This window comes from Nomia melanderi, chromosome 11 (genome assembly GCF_051020985.1).
Source record: "Nomia melanderi isolate GNS246 chromosome 11, iyNomMela1, whole genome shotgun sequence".
NCBI classification, from domain to species: Eukaryota; Metazoa; Arthropoda; class Insecta; order Hymenoptera; family Halictidae; genus Nomia; species Nomia melanderi.
Window position 1 is genome coordinate 7,687,057 of NC_135009.1, and position 20,847 is coordinate 7,707,903.

Genomic DNA, 20,847 nt, shown 5'->3' on the forward strand with positions numbered 1-20,847 from the left:
AGCCTTTATTATTATTGCTGAGATGCGTCTGCTTTATTACACAGCGCTTCTGTACACAGCGATAAAACGAAGGAACTTGAAATGTTCAAGGTAGATAGCGCCCGTCAACTGCAGGGAACTACGTAACTCTGAGAAACCGACCGCGAATATTTATAATAATTCGTATTACTGGGAAAATAGTTAATTATAAGGGAAATTTTAGTAGAAGTTTGCGAATGTGTAGGATGTTAGTAGAGAATATTAAATCTGTGTTCGACTCCATTTATCCATTATCCTATAAATGGATATACTCCATATATCCATTAGGATTTGTAGAAAATGTAATGAAACTCTAACAAATAGGCGAGTATTTAGATTAATTTATATTTCTGAAAAAATAACTGATTACGACGAAGGTTTGATAAAAGTTTGCGAACGATAAAAAATATTGTTGATTCATGAAGAATATTAAATGTATATCTCAATTTCATTAGAATGTCCACCCAATTTTACACTTATCAGCATTTATTTCTACTGGTCCACTTTCTCGGTCGCCTAATTTAAACCCTTTTTCATAGGAGTTTCTCGAAAATGTACCTTTAAATTCGTCAATCCACCTTTGCAACCCTACCTGATCAACGATACGTATGCAATTCGCACAAGACAAACATTTACGAATGTAAAGTTTAACCAACCACCATTTCAAAATGCAACGCCATCGAAACCAACGAATTCCTCCGATCGAAACCCATTCATACTCCACGGTAGACGCAATCAATCAGTTTTTCTTTTCGATTATAATTTAACGTCCACCGCGGATCGTGACGGGGCAGGAATAAATGTTCCCACGCGCGGGAAACGGCGATCCCGATTTTTGATCGGCGATCCGCGTGTGTTTACCGATAAGTTGAATATAATTACGACGCGACGCGTTGCAACGCGTCGTGTTTGCGCTGGGCTCAAAAGCTTTATTTGCCGAGCCAGATTTTCCAATTAAACCATGATTAATCCTGCGCGACGAATGCTTAGGGAGCCGAATGTTTACGGCACCGGGGAAATAAGTTGCCGGTATACAGCCTCGAAAATCGATATATCGGCGAAATGGGGTAGAAAAGAGAGAAAGAGAGAGAGGATAGAAAAGAGTGGATGGGGAAGAGATGGAGAGGAATCGACGATAATCCGATTTCGATGGACGGCACGAGTTGGATAATTCGTTTGCTTCGTGCCACTCAATGGCGGGCAGGTGGAGGGACGAATGAATACGTGTCTTTCTCCCTCTCTCTCCTTCTTCTCAGTATTCTTCTCTCCCTCTCTGTCCTTCCACTGTTGATGGAACTATTGAATTCCGTTTTCCTTGATTCGCGTGACTCGAATTGCGAAAAAATTGAAACCGTGGAGAAAAAGAGATTTACGAATAACAATGTCACCCTCTTGGAACACTTTTATGTTTCACGGAGGAAGAGGAGGAGGAAGAGGTAGAGGAAAAGACGATCGAGGCAAAGAATCCGGGCTCGATAAATCTGTAAATTTGTTCACCCATGAGTTATTCACGAGCTGTATCATCGCGATTTTTAGCCGTTAATTAAGTCCAAAATACGGATTAATTGGTATGCGATCCCTGTTCCCCGACCGCCGCGAAATTCCCGTCGAAATAATTCGCGGAACCACGCGGTCGCGATCCAGAGGAATCACGTGTTTGACGCGCAAACAGCAGGGATCGACATGGGGCGAAATGGATTTCGGAGGTTTTGCACGTGGAATTTCCATCCCGGCTCGTATATCTAGCTCTTGAACTCTTATTTGCCTTCCTTGCCGAAAACTCGTGCGCTTAATCATTCGCCCATTAATCAGTGAAATCCGCTTGTTTCTGAACAAAAAGAGGAACGTTAAGAAGACAATTATACGAGAAACGCGTATCCTTTGAAACGAGAATCGTACACGTTCGTTTTGCAATAAAGGATAGAAAAATTCGCACTCGTTTTCCTTTTCAATAAATTTATCTGTAACACGGCGGAAAGAGAAATACAAATGCAGAATGGAACGGAAACTTTTCCTTTCGTAAAAGCACTTGACATCACGGAGTGATCGCGAATCGGAAAGAAAATTCGTTCGTGGTCCCCTTGACACGGTTCGTCGATCGAATCTGTTCACTCGTTGAAGCGTATCGCCGTGTGTCGCGGCGGAACCACGAGCCGCGAATGGAAATCGCCGTTTCTGCGATAGGAAACACTCGTTCCAGACGGTGTTGCGACCTTAACGTAATTTGTCGTAATAGGCATGTTTATTTGATGTAACGTTGATGAGGCTGAGTCACCGGCGTTGTCGTTCCAGATCGCTCGCACCGCAGCCGACCTTGGGTGGGAAAGAGAGGAAAAAAAGAGGAGCGAATCGGCTAGCGCGACGGGAATCCAGCAGCGCAATTTCCAGGCCGCCGATCGAGGAATCGAGACGACGACATTCGATCGAGCGATTTAAACGGGGCCGCATTCCAGCGCGCGCGAACACGTACGCGCCGCGTCGGCGGTATCGACCGCGTGCATCGATAACAAGCGCGGCTGTTCCGCCATTTCTCTACGACACCCCCTGCACCACCGCGAAACCTCAATTCCGAATGCAGGCGCGATCGATAATTGCTCGTGTAAATACATCCCGATGTCGCGTTTTACGGTGGCTCCAACCTGCACGAAGGACGTCTACGAAACCGTTTCCACCGTTGACCCGCATATGTCCCGTTTCGAAGCAATTAACCCTTAAGTGGTATAGAGATATTTTAAATCAATGCTAAGAAATAAACAAAAACTGCACAGAATTTCGATGATTGAATGTTAGAATTAAAAGAACACTGTTTCAACGTTATAAGTCATGTATGAAAGAGAATCCAGGTAAATAAAAATGTTGAGTTGTTTGATAAACTGACTGTAGTAGTTTAAGATTAAAGGAGACGGTATAATTTGCTTTGGATGACCTCAGTTTTTCGGCTTGATGTTTAAGGAAAGATATAACGATGATAATTACGAAAGTGTTGATGTGTCTGAGTACACTTGGTTTGTTTATGAATAAGTTTGCAAACATTGTTCGCAAATTTACGATGGAGACAATGATTACTGTGACTTGTATGGTTTCGAGCGTCCTTGTGCGGTGACTAAGTGACTAAAGTGTCATTCGGTTTCTAGATCCTTCATTTGTAATTGAAATTACGCGTTCAATTCCAGTTTTTAAGTAATTCTAGTTTTTACATTTGTACATTTCGATTGTCCCCGGAAGTCTGATAAATACTGAATTTGAAATATCTTTATAGAATTATTCCGATGACGTGCACATTGTCGAGAATTTTCTGTGCCTTATGAATTTTTATTCGGAGCGGTGACTCGCATCTTGTTATTCAGACACATTAAATCACTCGTGGAAAGTTTATCAAAACATGTGACGGCAAAACGACCAATCGAGGGTGATTACCGCACAACGCAAGGGTAAATTGCTAACTAATGATTCAAAAACACGAAGAACCTTATATTTCAATATTACTCTAGAAGTCTCCCACATTTTTAATCTCCTCTTGGAAAATTATTACTAACTTTTAACCGCACTTCCGGAGTACGTTCCCCAACACGTCAAACCAACCCCAAAGCTATTCCCACGGTATTCAAATAATTCAAAAGCAAAATTACTCAGAGTTTATCGAATCACCTAAACAAACTTCTCTTCACTTATAATCCCCAAGTTGGAACCGAAACTCGGGCACACAAAACGTGTCCATCGTTAACCAAATACCCCAACCACATTACAGAACCCAGTTGCGTGGAACTATCTCGAATCGATAACACAATATACCACAAAGCTACGTTGAAACTTCTTAATAAGAAATACCACCATTACCCTATAAACCACAGTACCTAGATTATCCAGCATTTTACGCGTGGTGCATAAAACACCCTCCTTACACTATCGCCTAGCGAAAAGGGAACGCTTGCGTTTCACCGATAATACGTTAACAAGAAATATAATCGATTAAACTTTACAGCGAAGCTTAAAACGAGAGATTCCATCTGGAATCCTAGAAAACGTGAAGGGGTAGATATCGCAGCGAAATGTTAGCGATCGCGTGACGCGTCAGAGGATCGGTACGACGCGGCGCGAGTTATAAATTACCGCAGCTGGTATCGTAACTCGACGTTCGATCGCTCGAAAACGCTCGAGACCGTTCCGAGCGCGCGTACGTAGCACAGCAGCGATCGGATACTCACGTGTGTGGTGTGTCTCGGTCGCGAGCACTATTCTCGTCGCAGAATCGCACGGAATCACGAAAGCGCGTCGCTGACGTCAGCCGGCGGATCACTGGGTTCCGTAACAACCCCGGAATATCCTTGTATCCAACACTCGTTCCCCTGGATCTCCACCCGACGAGATTCTCTGCCACTCGATTCTCCTCCTCGGAGAGCACTACCGTACGGCTATCATTCGCTGGTGTCTCACTTCAGCAACGAAAAAAACGATCGACCGTGTTGCGTAGAAAAATTGTTCATATACATCTAAAAGTATAAAAGTAAAAAAAAAATCGAAAACAACGAACAACGATCTTTGAGAGGGTGGCTAGCTAGCGAACGTTCGAGGGGTGGCTTGAAGGTGAAACTCGCGTTCTCCGTTTCTCTCGTCCGTTGGTACTGTCGGGGCGCAACGACGTTCGCGGTCTGGTCGGTTCTCGAAACGCAGCAAGATAGCACACTGCCAGGAAAAGAACTCGTCCTTTTGCGCGCGCGCGCGTTTCGCGAGAGAGGCTCACTCTCCGCGGGTAACACACACAAGAGAAGGCACACCACCACTCTCACACTTCGGCTCGCTTGTAACCGTGTGGACACGACTGTACGGTGTCGTCGTTGGTCGGCGGTGTATTTGTACGGAAACGATACGTCGGTCTTCTAATATACGTGGACGTATGATACCGCACGACGCGTGTCCCCGTGACGTCCTTCGCTTGAGTGAACGTCTTTTCTTCCTTTTCTTTTTTTTTCGTATTTCCCACTGTAACGTAACTGTTACGCGAACGATCCGCCACGAACAGTCACCCGCGAGTGCCGCTGCCTGACTGGAACGCGGGGAAACATGTGCGGCCTCTTACATACCTCTGCAGGCGCAGAGGGAACGTAGGCTGGTGGGGGTGCGCCAGCGACGAGTGGTGGCCGGTGGTAGGGGAACGTTTCCCACTCCGCTACTGTACCGGCGACCCGTGTGGGGGTAACTGGCAAGGACGCGAGACCTCGACGTGTCGCGAGTACTCGACGTACTACTTTTTTCCTGGTCCCCGCCTGCGCCTGTCCTCACTCGCGCTCCGCTTTGCTTTTCACGGTGATAAGGGAAGCGGCGGCGCGACGCTGCTACGCGCGCCCGGTGAGAGTTTATTCGACCGGGATACAGTGGTGCGGAAGGTCTATGATGTCTTAGCCCTTTACGGTTCGAGAAGTTCTTAGTTTTTCGCTTTGGGGCTTGTGTCAAGTGCCGTTTAGTATGTTTAATGTGATGTAATTATGGTATTACGAATGATTGTAACGATAACGAATTAACTACTTGGCTGTTTGAAGAAATTGAATGTTGAGTTTAGTTTGATGTAGGATTCTGGGGAGTTAGGGTGTGTTTATACTATTTGATTAGAAACGTGATGTTCTAGTTTAGATAAAAGTAATGTTTGTATCATTAATCAGGGAGCGTTTTGATTTAGATGTTGGAGGGTTGGAAAAGATTGGTTGCAATGATTTATGATTGTCGTCTTGTTCGGGTACGTTTCGACATTTGACAGCTGCTGTTTAGATGTATAGAAATACTTCTACTTTACTACCTACAAGTATAAATGCATTCTTAGGCTTGAATATTGTTTTATGGAGTAGGGTTGTTTTGTTTTATTGTTGGGAGTAACTCTGAATATTGTTTTAAGGGGTGGGGTAGTTATTCATATCGGGGGTGATGCGTTTAGTAATTTATTCTACGAATGATCTGGATAATGATGAACGTAAATGATGACGATGGAAAGTTAAGTACTATGTTTAGAAATTTATTTTAGTATACGCTTGAAGGACTTCATTGACGATGAACGAACCTAAATGATAGTAGAAAATTGATTTTACTCCCTAGTGGAAGAGACTTGTAGCCTTACCCTCCTTGATACGTTACTCTTTTTATTTTTAATCTAGGGAAGAGGGTAGTTATTCGTTTGGGAAATTTATCGATTAAACGAACCTCGTTGATAATAAATATGTATGGCAGAGATTTTATGTCCGTCATCATTGACACATTATTATTTTCATTATTGCATCATGAAATAGACAGTTATACGCGTACGAGTTCTATGCTGAGGTATTTATTCCACTATCGACACGAATGAACTATGACGATAATAAAGATAAAAGACAGCAATAGGAAATTGACCTTTTCTCTGTCGCAAGGGTGACTCGTATTTTTACCCCCACCGACGCATTATTATTTTGAGTGTTCCTTTATGAAAGGGTGTAGTTACGAGTTTAGGGGTCACTATATTTAGTAATTGATCTCACTGTCAACTCGATGAACTTCATTGATAATAAATATAAGAGACATAAATAGAACATATCAACTCTTCCTGTCTGCTGAAGGTGATCTCGACGGCTATTAAGATGTCATAAACAGTAGCCTGATACCAAGAGGATATCATATGTGCAATATTAATTCTCTTGGCAATTAGTTACGTGAATTACTATAAATACGAAGTCTCTTCTAAAAAACATATTTTATGACGAACAAAAGTATTGATTTATTAAGAATATGAAAAAAAGAACCACATTAATCAACATTAATCAACTATATTAATATGTTTTGTATTTCATTTTTTGTGTTTCATTCTTACTTATTTTTACTGGACACCATATATCCTGCGAACTTTAGCATCCACACTTCGTAACACCGAAGTAGCTGAATCCGATCACTGATCAGAGAACGGGCGCGAAAAGAACAATGTCGGGTTACCGTTTAATTGCGCCTGGATCAATTAAACTCGACCTTGATTTAGGCGAACGGGAGCTCGAACGTACAGGAAGCCCGTTATCTAAAGACGATCGCGACAAATCGCGAGGCAGATACCTATCGCAATTTCCGCGGTGAGGTAACAACGACGAAACGCAACGCGCGATTGTAAAGCGTCGGCCGTGTCCCACACGGGTAATCAGTCTTGTTTTTCTCCCTCTTTGTAACGCAACGACTGAGCTGTGGTTTCGAGAACATCACAACGGAGAATCTTCGGTCTCGAACGCCATCGATACGCTTCGAACCGGCGGCCATATTGGAAAGAATCGTTCGAAATCACAACAACGTTCCGGAGAGTCGCGGGTTACGTAAGAAGCTGCAGAACGTATCAATTAAAGAAAATTACATAAAGTATCGCAGCAAAGAATAGAAAAGAGAGGGCTATGGTGAATGAATAACACTTTAATGATACTTCATTCGTGAGTTTAAAAATATTCGGTTCGAATACCATGAACCTGCTCTGTTTGCTAACTTACTTAGACTAAGAATGAAAACTGGGTCAGACGAACCATATTTGATCGGGCAATTAATACAAGCCGTGGCACGCACGTCTTGGTCTATCCTTTAATTAACAACTCTTGTAAGTCTGGCAAGAGAACTGATTTCCAACGATAAATTCTCTGGCTGTTTAACTTTGGTACCGACCATTGTTGGTATAGTCTCGAAGACTTCGTCTATTTTTACTTTCGCTTGAACTTTCCAATCGAATTTTTCAATTCATATTTCAATTCTTACTCTCATCTAAACTTTATAAGCAAGCTGTCAGATTTAATTTAACTATGGAAATTGAGATTTTTCTAGAAACTCCGTAGTCAACAACGACGTTGATCACCCGTCGCGAAGGAAAGCACGATCCTCTTGTCCACGGATATAGCCAAACCCTCGCCGGAGCCTGTTTTCCTCTTCGAAGTATTTATATCGAACGCGGCGCACGCGTCTTTTAAGATCCTCCGTATTTGCCTTTCGCGGTATCGAATAAAATGTGTGACGAGAAGAGGGGCGATGGTTGTGACACGCACGAGCGGATGGTTTAGGGTTCAGACATGCGGAAAGTTCACCAAGAAAGGAACACCAGCGCGCGTGCACTTCGAACTTCGTTGTTGTTTCCTTTAGTTGTTTACCTTTTAATACGTTAGCCGACGAATATTAGCTTTTAACAAAATACTAAATACTCAAAACAATGTTCCTAACACAAACAGACACTGTATAGTAAAGATTTTTCATAAATTTAACAAGACATGTCATATATTTCATAGATTCAAATTCGATTTTATAGACTTCTATTCAGTTAAAAATTAATTTTCAATCCTTTGCACTCTAGAGGTGACTGTCTGATATAGCAAAATTATAAAGTTCGTTATTTAATATCAAGTTTTATACAATGGATGAATATAACAAACATTCACAGAAAATAGCATTGTTTCTTAATTTGTGTAATTCCTCGATAAGTTTTAGAAACTGTTGTGCATATTTCATCAGAAAGTATTGAATATCTTTGGTGAAAAACTTTCGAATGCAAACGGTTAAAACTATACAAAAGGTCATCGAATTTTACTGACATGCTAGTCTAAATGGGTAAATAAAATAAAAATAAATGGCGCTCGTTTCGCGTTATCCGCGGCTTCCTTTATCTTGTCACCCCCACATTCTGAAAATCTTGTCTGATTCTCTCTCGCCCCCAATCCACCCTCCGCGCTCCATTGAATTCGATTCAGTTTCTTTTCCCGGTATTATCGATCGGCCGTTTGTTCTTCCCTCTTATCGTTCCCGCCCCCTTCTTATCAATTTTTCTTACAATCCCGACTGCTCCTTTCGCTTCTGCCCGCAATCCCTTTTCCGCCCTCGTTTACACACTCTGCCCCTCAGATCTCATCTCCCCACCCAGCGTTGTTGACTTTCCTTTTAGTAGTATTTGCCGAATCCTATCTGTTGTTTGCCACCCCTTCCGCCCCCATGCTGGTTTTCGATACAACTTGATTTTCACTTGCAATCCCAGAATCGGCCACTCGTTTTCATTTCTTTTAATATCATGTTCCCGCAATCGTCTTTCAATAAAGTTCGCGTTTATCTATCAGGGAGCAATTCGTGAGTTCTTGTTTCCTCTTCTAGAGAGGGAAATTATTTTTTTATTTATTCTTCTGCCCATCCCCCGCCTCGTATTCGTTTTTACTTGCGAGTGTTCGGTTGTTTGCGTTTCTTTGTAATCGTTCCTTCTTTGTGCGTTCTTACTTTCGTTCTTGTATTTACCAACACTTTGTGCCTGGACTTGTCAATATGAGAGGACTAAGTTGATCTTAGAGAAAGTATGTTTTAAAAAAATTAGTTGTTTTCTTTCTCGGAAAGGAAGAATAATTTTTTAGATGAAGTGTCCTGTTTGTCGCGCGAAGGTTTTAAAGAAAACGTTTTTATTCGAAGGGTGTTATAAATACGTTTTGGATTTATGTTCAAATATCTTTGCTTTGACTCAGTATCCACTAAGTGCGGATTTACTTTGCCAAATATTATGGTTTCTCGTTATTATGATACCATTCCTTTGTGCAACTTACATTCATTGCCAAGAAATATTTTGAGTAGCCATTAGAAAAACAAGATTAAAATGTTTCATTTCGCACTTAAAACTATTCAAACCGATATATTTCACTTCTACAAACGTGGCTTTCAGCTCATTTAATTACAACCATTTACTCATCAACTTCTCCTCGCTCCATTTCATTTTTATTCTGCTTATAACCACTCGTCATATCTACGTTTCTTAATGATCATTCATCTTTCCTTCAAACTTCCAATTACCATTACTTCCACCACAGTATTTCAAAGATTATCAATCTGTGCAAACTACACAGACCTCCATAGAACCTACTTCTACAAAAACGTCTTATTTAATCTTCTTTAAAGAGCTGCAACCATTCCCCTCCACATCTTCACCAACCTCAATTAAAATAAAATTTCAAAGTATCTACACCACATGAATTAAGTATCTATAACATCAACATTCCATCACAGCTAAATACACAACAGTGATAACAATCATCACCACAAACTCTCATTACTATTTCAATATTACCATTCAACATCTTCCACCATCTCATCCTCCATCTCATTCCTGTCTCTCCGCCATTATTTCATCTCCAATCCAACTAATCCGTAACCCTCCAGGAAGCTGCTCAACGAACATCTCGTTCTTTCATCTCTAGATAGAAACCGCGACGATTCAGACAACCGTACAATTTCCCCCAGCTTAGAGTGAAAAATGCTCTCGAGTTTCTAGGCTCTAGGTTCTAATCTCCGCCCGGTTAAATATAACGCTTCCTCGACTGCCCCTCCCCTCCCTTGCTCTTTCGCTCTTCCGGTCTCGCTGTAGCATCTCGTTGCAGCGGGAGGGCACTCCCGGCCGGCTCTCCTTTCCTTTGTTGCATCAGTAAACAGGTTAGCCAATTTTTCTGGCGCAGGAAGCAGGAACGTGAGAGAAGCGCTGGAATAAGAATGTAACGGGCGGCCAGGTGAAGAAGAGGCGAAGGATAGAGGAAGAGGGGGGCGGTCTATCTTTAGGCGTGCAACTTTTATGTGTACAAAGGCGGTTGCGACGCGCAGGTAACGCACACAGCCGCGCCGCGTGCCGTGCATATTGTTCCGAGCAAGTTTTTCGACCGAGATTAACGGCGAGCACGTACACCTCGCGGCTCCTCGAGCCGCGCACGAGCCACGCCGCCTAAGTATGCCAAGGATTACCGGTATGAACTTTTACGTGGCCGGCTGCGGACGCGATAATCCGATAATACGCGGACCCCCCAGCGATCAGGAAACGCGAGCAGCGAGGGCGGACGTTTTCGACGGATCAACCCTTTAACTGTCGTGTCCACTCGGATTCGAGTGACACTTTGAAGAGGTTTAACGCTAAAACTACCGAGCAGTTAAATTGACATTTTGAAATTCGTCTATAAAAACTCTAAAAGTCCATCTATTGAGACTTCAATTGATTTACAATTCAGTTTGTGTATTGTTAAATTAATTTCTTTAATCATTTCTCAGAGAAACATCTGTTATCTTTTTAATAATTGTAACAAGAAGAAATCAGAAATAGGTCATTTTGACGCGTGTAATAGTTTTAGTGTTAACCTCTTGCCCTGTATTGTCTTGTTAGACTCGTGGCGAAAGTTTCGAATAGAATTTGACAAATATAAATGTTATTTCGTTTTTTCGAGTCCAAATTGAATATTGTTTTTCTATTAGCAATCGGAGTGCTTCGGAGTAAAGTCGCAATTCGAAAGTTACACTTTACCTGAATGCGAGTCCGGAAGTCACGGCGGCCAATGGAAAACTCGACGCTATCGGACCAATTAAAGTATCGTGTGTTGCAGGCGACTCAATCGCTTCTTGCCCGTCCTCTATGCTCACGAAACTTAATAGTCCGCGGATTATTCCGCGGCTGAGAAGCGTTCGAGTTTCTTTCTTCTTTATGCTCTTGTTTGGTCAGGTGGTTTGTCTTTTGTGATACAGCGATTTGGAGATCGGATTGCAATTAGATTGATCTTAGTAATTTGTAGATTATAGATTACATTATCGATTGTATTATATAGATTAATAATATTCTAAAGAGAGTATTGCTTCCGTGTAAAATGAAAGGTTGTACTGAAATTTCAAATTGAAGTTAAATTTTTACAAATTTTTGTATGTCACACTTTTTATTTTATTGAATATTCACGATTTCTTAATTTAACATTGAATCGTGTAAAATCGTCCCCAACAGATACATTATGTAAAAATATTCAATCCTATCCCACTTTATCAAAGACATATCGAAATCACCGTCAACGATATAACTTACGTACACATATGAATCCATAATTCGTAAGAATCCGTTGTTTCGAAAAAGGAAAACCCCACGTGCCGGGAAACAATTTTAATATCCACAGTTTCAGCGATACGAAGCGCGGAAGCTCCCTGGAACAATTCGTTTCACTGATCACTGCAATTATTTATGTTCCGAGCACGGCCGACGTCGGGCCCGTTAATTAAGAAATAACAATCGCGCGTGACCAAGGCTGGCTCAGCTTGCGATTCGTCGCGCAATTAACGGTCGCGCCGTTCTTTTTGTTTATTCATTTTTCAACGATGCGTTAACGAGGAAGAACGTAAATTTGCACGAGAAATCAAACGTTAAACAGTTTACTCTTTACGGTTCAAAGTATTCTCGGTTTTCCAATTGGTTTAAAACTTGTATCGACATTATATAATTCAATTACATTTTAAGGCATCACTTTAATCATTTATTTAAGAACATGTGGGAAATGCTAAAATTCTACTCGCACATGATATAATTATATTATTATAAATAATTATGGAAATAAATATAGAAATAATATAGAATAAATATAGAAATAGGTAGAATACCGAATACTTTGATAATCGGGCAACAGAAATTTTCAGTGATAAACGATTCCAGTTAGACTAGAATAAAGAATAAATAAAGAATAGGTAACAAAATAAATAAAGAGTGAATAAAAAATAAATAAAGAATATATAGTGAGCGATCTCTTTAATCGGTTATGCAACGTTTGCTCTGAAACGATGCCTCCATTCGATTAGTAATGCGTAATCTATTGAAATAAAATTGAATGTCAAGTCTGCCTTGATACAGGATCGCAAAGGGTTAACTGCGACTAATATCGAGGGTCTTCGGTAATCATGTTTATCCTTTGACGAAGGCATCAGCGCCACGCGCGCGGCAACCGAGTTTCTATTTTGCCGAGTGCGCGCTGCGCCGCGGCTTCGTGGTCACGGCCAACCGGCCTGAAAACACTTGTATTAGTATTCGCTCGCAAGCTAGCTAGCTAGCTAGCTCATTCGCTCGGCCGTCATTTTGCGTAACAAGCTAACGTTCCTCTCCGGCTCCGTTTTACGAGCGACCTCGCCGGACACGTGGACGGGCAAAATTCAACCGCGAGATATCGCGATCGCGAAATTTCCTCGAGAACCGAACGTTCCGCCATTTTATCGATAGTTCTTGTTGTTTTGCTCGTGCGCGTACTAATATCTCGACCTCTGTATTGAATTCAACAAGAGTAATTTCTTATAGTCATGGAGGAAATTTAAAGACAAATATTGCATTAGATGAAACTTTATTAGTTGTTAATACTAACTTATTCTATATTGCTTAATTTGATTGATGCATTTTCATTATTCCTCAATATTTATTTAAAATATTCATTTGTGTATGTATTGTAGTGTGAAACGTTATATTGAAAGGAGAAACGTGAAATTTTTTTGACCGGTTTAATATATAACAGCAATTTGAGATTAAAAAGGAATTAAATTGAATCTCGAGTTGAAAAGTAAGTTAAAAAGGAAGTGTATATCTTTTTACGACTGTTCGTTCACCATTATTACTTAATTACCTTCGTTAACCTTGACTTACATTATCGTTCGGATATATTCGATCGTTCGTGCTAGTCGTAGTCTAGAAGTAAAAGAGAAATAAAAGTTTGAAGATAAAAGGAAAATGAATAATAACCGCGGTGTGTTGTTTTATGATAGTTGGTTCGCCATTATTATTCAGTTGCAATGGTTAACTTTGACGCGCGTACAAGGTCACTCGACAATGTGCGATCGCTCACGGTAATCGTAGTACAGAATTAATAAGGTCATAAATATCTGCACATAAAAGGAAGTTAAGTAGTAATCGGATTTCGCTACTTTATGATTGGTTGATTACTACTATCGTTGCTCAATTACACGTGGGAATTATAACTTTGTAAACATTAAAAACACTCGCTCGTATATCTGTTACTAAAAAATAGACGATCATTGTTCACCTCACAAGTGATTAGATTATTGTATAATAGAGATTGCCTTATCTTTATACAAGATTCTATATTTTAAATTTTAATCTCTACGACTCCGTAGAAAGAACTGCTGTGTTGTCTCCAAGATGGCGGCCCTTGGAAATTACACGTGTTTACAATTTCACTCGACAACTGAAACTAATAAGAAACTCACAGCCATCGATTTTTACACGTGTTTTTATCATTAATATCGACAAACAGACACACGAAGAACGAGGAAGTAACCTAAAACAGTTTCAAACAATTAAGTACCTCCAAGAAACTCTAATTGTCTTTATTTTCCATCTTTAAACAAGAAAATCATCAGTTCCGAAGACCAATTACCAGAAATAGTACAGCAGTCACTGAACCGTCAACCCGACAATAAAAAAGAAACTGTTTAATTTTCGGTAAAGAACGTCGATCATCCCAGATCGGTATGCAAAGGGTAATCCTGATATTTTCTCGTTCAGGCGGTATCTACAGGCCTTAATGCCGTGCGATAGAACTTCCAGCGTGCATGAATTATGTATGTGTTTGTAGACCATCGGGCGATAGGTTCAAGGGTTTAGCGGTCTTATAATATTTATCAGGCAGATAGCGAGTAAAAAATTGAAGCGTCATTACGTCACCTAGTTCACGCATTTCATCGTGGGTAATAGTGACGGGCGGTCGGATAAAAAGGGGAAGCCGTACCTGCAACAAAGGAATTTCTTTATCAGACAACGCTGTGCATCGATCGGCGATGAGGAGACGGGCACTTGGAATAAACAATTCAACATTTAATTTGCCACCGGCCCCATTGGTTTTTTCGCCATTTTTCGTTTTTCCGTCAATTCGCGATGCGCTGGCTCGTTTTCGCAGAAATAGGCTTGCCGCGGTAGAAAAGAGTTCTCGGCGAGAAGAAACGGGCGCGCGGGACTCTATATCTCTCTCTCGATCGAGCAAAGACAAATATTTGGGCGGAACTGGCGCGAGCCGGAACGAACGCAATTGCGTGGCTCGCACAGTATTTTCGAAGGTGGCGTTCTGTGACGCCGCTGGCGAAATAGACCGCGAAAATAGAGCGTGATCCGCGCGACCTGGCATTCGCGGAACTTTTTTGACGCAGTTCCTCACTCGCCGGCACACCGTGGTTAAACCAGCAATTTATTAGTAATAAAGTTGATATTAACCCTTAACGGTCGACAATTCTATTAACTCTTTGCTGACGAGACTGTCTTAAACTTCTAACATTTCTTCTAATAAAAAACTGAATTATGCATTGAAATCTTAAATACTAAAGGAAAAAAAGACCACATGTCGGTCTCTCATTACTTGAATAATTAAATTATTCATTTGCAGTCTTCGATTTTGGATATAAATGCTCGAAAACGCCGTTACTGCGACGTTCGACCGCAAACAGTTAACGCTACAGTTGTCACTGATGACCGGAGCGTCTATATGACTTCAATGTAATTACAAGAAGAAAACTGATGTCGCATCAGAATATTTAGTTACGTAAATAGCTAAGTAATAATGTAACTTAAGAGCTACGAAGTCAAATCATTGCTACTTAATTCTAATACCATTTGCGTTTGTTATGATACGATAAGTAATGTTATACGAAATGCTCTGAATTCTCGTGGCGTTCTACATGTTAATATAAAACACCGGACTGAACTCGTGGCGGAATTCGATATGCTTCACTAGGCAAGTGTCATTATTGGAGCAAATCGTACTCGCACTCCTGACGAAATAGGGCCTTTGCGTTATATTCGCGAGAGACCTCGGCTCAAATGTTCCTTATCGATACGCGTATCCTTTGGAATAACGTAGTCATATGTACCGGGATATTTGTATTTTTGCATTAGCATAAATGACGAAGGTATGCATTCAATCAACCTAAAGATTTTACGATTGCCGCAACGAACGTTTTATTTTTAGAAGTTTCTGGGCTGGTATAGACGTACTGTTTTTCTAGATTATAGATACTACGTACTATACTATATTTTATACTATACTATATAGCACGACTATACTAGTTGACTATATTCGTTAGGAGACATTAAAAATGATTTTCTGAGTTAGAAAATTTCCAAATAATTTATCGCTGTTACCAAGACTAATATCGAAAAGTTCTTTTCATTTGATTAACCATCATTTCTACAGAAAAATTGTACTAAATGAATGATTGTAGACACGTGTAAGATTCTCCCTCGCAAAGTCCAGTTCATCTAGGATTAAGGATCGATGGCTCGACGCTTTCAACTTCGAGGAACACCTTCCTCAAGGATTCCCTCGCTAAATGGATTACCCGAACCAACGGTGATCGACAACGCCGTCGCGTGCGGAACTTTGACGGAACGATCTAATCAGAAACTTGTTTCGCCTGGTCCATCGAGATGATCGACGTCCGTTCTTAGAAACAACGGGCGAGAGGAAAGCACCGGTGCTTCCCGGGCTGGAAAGCTGACACGAAACACGGCTTCGTGCGCGGACAAGGTGACGACGTTGAAAAGACGAAGACCGTGCGGCTTCTTGCCCTGGGAACGTAGAAAAATGCAGAATTGACTTACTCGTTGACAACGTCCAGGCGTTTTTGCGGCGATAAATGCTGACGCCAGCGATAGTCAGCGGTATCAGGGACACCACTGCTAGACCGCCTATCGCCAAGTCACGTGTGCGTGTATATACTCGGACTACGTCGCTCATAGGTTTAGGTATAGGCGGAAAATTCACGGTTTTCCCCGTTTACACGCAATATTCTTGACCTATCTCGAAAATAAGGAAAATAGTTGTTTGTATCTATTAAGGTGGTTCTGAGAAATTGCTAATCGATGGATCATAGTCATTGATTTTATGGAATTAGGTGAGGTTAGGTTTAATAGTATATTTGTAACGCGCTGAATTTTATTGTACTTTGTGATCTTCGTTTTATGATTTTGCTTGCGTTTGTAATGAAAAGGTATTGTAATTATTACTTGTTTATATTGATAATAGCTTTTGTAAGCTCTGGGTCCAAGAGAAGTAAGATTCTAATCAATTTAATATTCCTATAAAATAATCTTGGATAATTTCTCGTTAACCTCTTTGAAAATTCTAGCTGTGGCGCAATTAACGACGAATTTCTTTTGCATCGTCCATCGTTATGAATTATAAACATGAATATTCTAATTTGATATTCTTAATACGATTTAAATGAATGGTATTCTTCAGTTAGCAAATTCATCGAGGTGTTCCATACTTCATTATACCATTCCGTCGTTTGTTATTTATTGTTTGCTAGAAACACGTTTATCGACCTCCTGAAACGGGACGATAAGCAGCGAAGTTTCTGTTGCCAATGAAAATCGCATCAATGTTTATAAATTATGCAACACTCTGGAAGAACGACCGTATGTAGTTGAGTGTCTGTACGTATGCACTAATACGCGGAGTAAAATGTTCTGAGTCCTTGAAATGGTTCTAAGTCACTGTACTCGATCGCAGCACATCTTTATCTGGTTTGATTAACTTTCTCTAAAACCAGTCGCACACGTCCAAATTCGGAAGATTATGAAAATCGGCTGAAACTAGTCTGCTTTCGACGCACAATTTTATTCACGTGTAGGCTCACGTGTACTTGGAAAGTTCTTTTTTTGATGCCGGACGTCTAAACAAGAACATTTTCAAAGTTTCTACTCGGTGTGTTCATTTTCAGCTGTTTCAATTGATAGGACTAACCGACGCAAAACATTTGTAGTGAAACGCCCTCTGCTTGTTATCAAGAATTTTTACTGTATCCAGTGTTAATCAATATCAAAAGAGTCTAAGGAGATAATAGGCCATTTCTTTTACATGTGTTGGATAATCAGAACTTTTATCGCATTGAACTGAGCTTACATTCCTCGTTGATTAATTTTCTAGTAAAGATGTTGACGCTAAAACTAAATAAGGTTTGTATTTTCTTGTAGACATTACAAGAATGCGTTTATTGAAGTTTAGATCGATATATATTTCGGGATATGCACTATTAGGATTTTAGGTATGAAATGTTGTATTTTTAGAGGATAAATAAAGATGTACATACTTTCTGACATGTCATAAATAACAACCTAATAATAATTCAATTTATTTAACTCTTTAGAAAAGTATTTCTGTCTTCGATAATCTTGAAAATGGAAATCTATACAACGACAACGTAATAGAAAATCAATCTATCTAACTTCTCAAGAATGCATATCTTCGATAATTCTGTAAAAGGAAATCTATATGCTAACAACCCAATAACAAACTACTATATCTAATCCCTCAAAAAATTATCTCTATCCTCAATACATCTTGCAGAAGAAATTTACCTAAAAACAAACAACAAACAAATCTACGAAAACCTAATAACAAATCACCTTATCTAATTTCCCAACAAAGCACCTCCACTCCCAATCATCCTAAAAAAACTCCACACACACTAACAATCTAACATCAAATCAATTTACCTACGTTTTCAAAAAACGATCTCCATCTTGAGCGACACTAACCGAGGAAACCAAAAATAGGTAATATCGGTGTTCCGGTAGTTTCAGCGTTGTGTCGGACGCGCAATTCGTAGCGGGGCACGAGCATGGAACGCTCGGGACGGCCATTCAAGAAGAAGTGGATCTGGTTTAAGGCGGATCCGCGGTGGACCGCGGTGCGGAGGCAGGCCGGGCGGCGCGCGTACGCGAGCCGCAGCCGAGTGAACCGGTTCACTCGATTTCATTCATTTGCCGGATAATCGGCGTGTTCCTGTTTGCGGCTCAGGGACGTACCAACGGCGAGTACACGCGCGCTCAAGGTCCCGCCGCTGCCGCACCGCCTTCGCGAGCTCTGTGGAGCTTTCCTCCCTTCCGTCACGCCCGTCCTCCGACGAGACGCCCGTCCACAGGCTGAGGGCGAGTAGTTTCAGCACGAAAGTGGTATGGGACGCGTGAAAGTCAGACGCCGAGCGTTCCTAACGCGACGCGACGACTCCATAAGCTCACGGAAGCTTCCTCCCCATTTTTTTACGTCTGCGCCGCCTCTTCCACTTCGCAGCAGTTAATTGTTAGCTTTATGCTCTGCGAGCAAGGGTGTGTGTACAACGGAGCTACTTTACTCGATCTGAGCGACGTTGTCGGAGCGCTGACGTATTACGATCGCTGAAAAGTCTCGGGGTATTTGTAAATAAAATTTTAACCCTTTCGTCCTTGAATATGTAGCTTTTCCTCTAAATCAAAGAGAGGGCGACGAGCTGTTTCGAAGTGAAACTGAAGCTTTTCTGAGACAGAAATTAGACAAGCACTAATAATAATAATAGTTAGCACTTAAGCTGTAATTTTCATTTTCCTTTGTCTTATAGGCGTTTTTTAATTTTCCATTGTGGCATGAAAGGGTTAAGGAAAATGCTTGGTTGAATTAAATTTGCTCTTTGGTTTATCTATTTGTGAGATTTATTTGTACATTACATATATCTGGGTTTAGAAGTTTCGTTATAATTAGTTGCAGACGTTCAGCGTGATAAGTCCACCGCCGAGGATGCGTCAATGCAGTGTTTCTTGCCAAACACGCATTAGCGGATCTTCGTCAGATACAACGTTGGCTGCGGTGACCTAATCTCTTGAATTCCCCAGATACAGAATAAACAAAAATTTTCTCTTTAATGTACTCTCAAAGTAAGCTGAACAATATTGTTCCTACTGATCCAGTACATCAGTAAAACATTCGCCGCTATAACCTCTGCCAACAACGCTAGCAATAACTTCAACGATACCCCCGCAAAACAATGAACATCAGGCCTCAACACGAGAATTATTTATTTTGTTGCAAGATGTCGAAACAATGCACTTCTTTCGTAACGAACAACAATTAATTCAGGGTTATGCTGCGGGAAACGCTCGCAGTGGGGTTATGAAACATTTTCAAAAGTTGCTTGCTTGCGCTCAAAAACCGTTGGGACGTGTGTCACTCGCGAAAAATAACATTCAACCGGTTACAAAACATTGCCTAAGGGAATTACAACCGTGGAACAGATTGTTGGACGATCGTTTTATGCGAATAATTCGTGAGAGATCAGACTTGCGCAAGAGAGGAAGTTATCGATCGCCGGACGATTTCTTGCGGCACGAGTTGCGAATCTTTGGCTTGGTGTCGCTGTTACGGAGGCGCGACGGACGCGCGTTCCGTGCGGCATTCTTTCTCGCGTGGGTTTTTCGCTCGTCAACCATAGAAAGCGGCGTATAGGAAGTCCGCCGGTTTCTCGGTCGATTTATGTAACGTGCGACAAGTCCGTCGCAAAGAAAAGCGTACCCGCGGACGGGGTTTACATAATGGTAAAAATATCGATTGTGTCGGCGATGGGCTCGTTCCGGGCGCGTCGTAATTGATCTACTGCGCAGCTACGCCGCGGCTGCCGCGCGCAGACTCTTCACCAAGGGCCGCTTCGCTGTTCCGAGGAATTCTATTCACGGCTACTGTCGAATTAAGCCTTCCGCGCACTTTTCGAAATAGTCTTGAGAACGTTGTAAACCGCTCGTGTGTTAACCCGTCGTCATATGATTTATTCGTTGGCTATGATCGATACATTTATTTTTTCGTGAATAATTTACTGAACAATGGATAATTCTGGCCGTTTATCTGTTGTTTGCTTTGAAGTATAATAATTGGTAACAAAAATAATATTTATCTCGAATTCAAAAGAATTGAGTAACATTTATTCATGTTAAATTCTATTTAAAATCTTCACTACGAGTCTGATACGTTATTGTAAGGCAAGGCGTTAATTAACGTTTCTGGTTCAATGCCGTTTTGAAGGTAACATTCTAACATCCCACTATTTAATGAATATATATATATATATATATTTAATTTCTGTTCCTGAGCAATTTTCTTAATGAAACAAAAACTAGAAGGACAAGAGTTTCCATTAACAACTTTTGACCTTCCTATCTCATGTGTCTAATACAATTCAGCTTATTATGTCACTCAGAGAAATAATTTCTAACTCTATATACAAAATATCGAA

General features: G+C 40.9%; 1 protein-coding gene across 3 annotated transcripts in view; it reads right to left on the minus strand.

Moving 5' to 3' along the window:
* Positions 1-20,847, minus strand: part of LOC116430522 (uncharacterized) — a 139,760-nt gene that overhangs the window by 62,762 nt on the left and 56,151 nt on the right. Inside the window, exon 1 of one of the 3 annotated variants that reach the window (XM_031984784.2) lies at positions 4,224-5,106. The exons of 1 other annotated variant lie outside the window; for it this stretch is intronic. The gene's annotated coding sequence lies outside the window, so the exon portion shown is untranslated. Of the gene's footprint in view, positions 1-4,223; positions 5,107-20,847 lie in introns of those variants that run through there. One more of the 3 variants, XM_031984782.2, reaches the window with a different exon arrangement.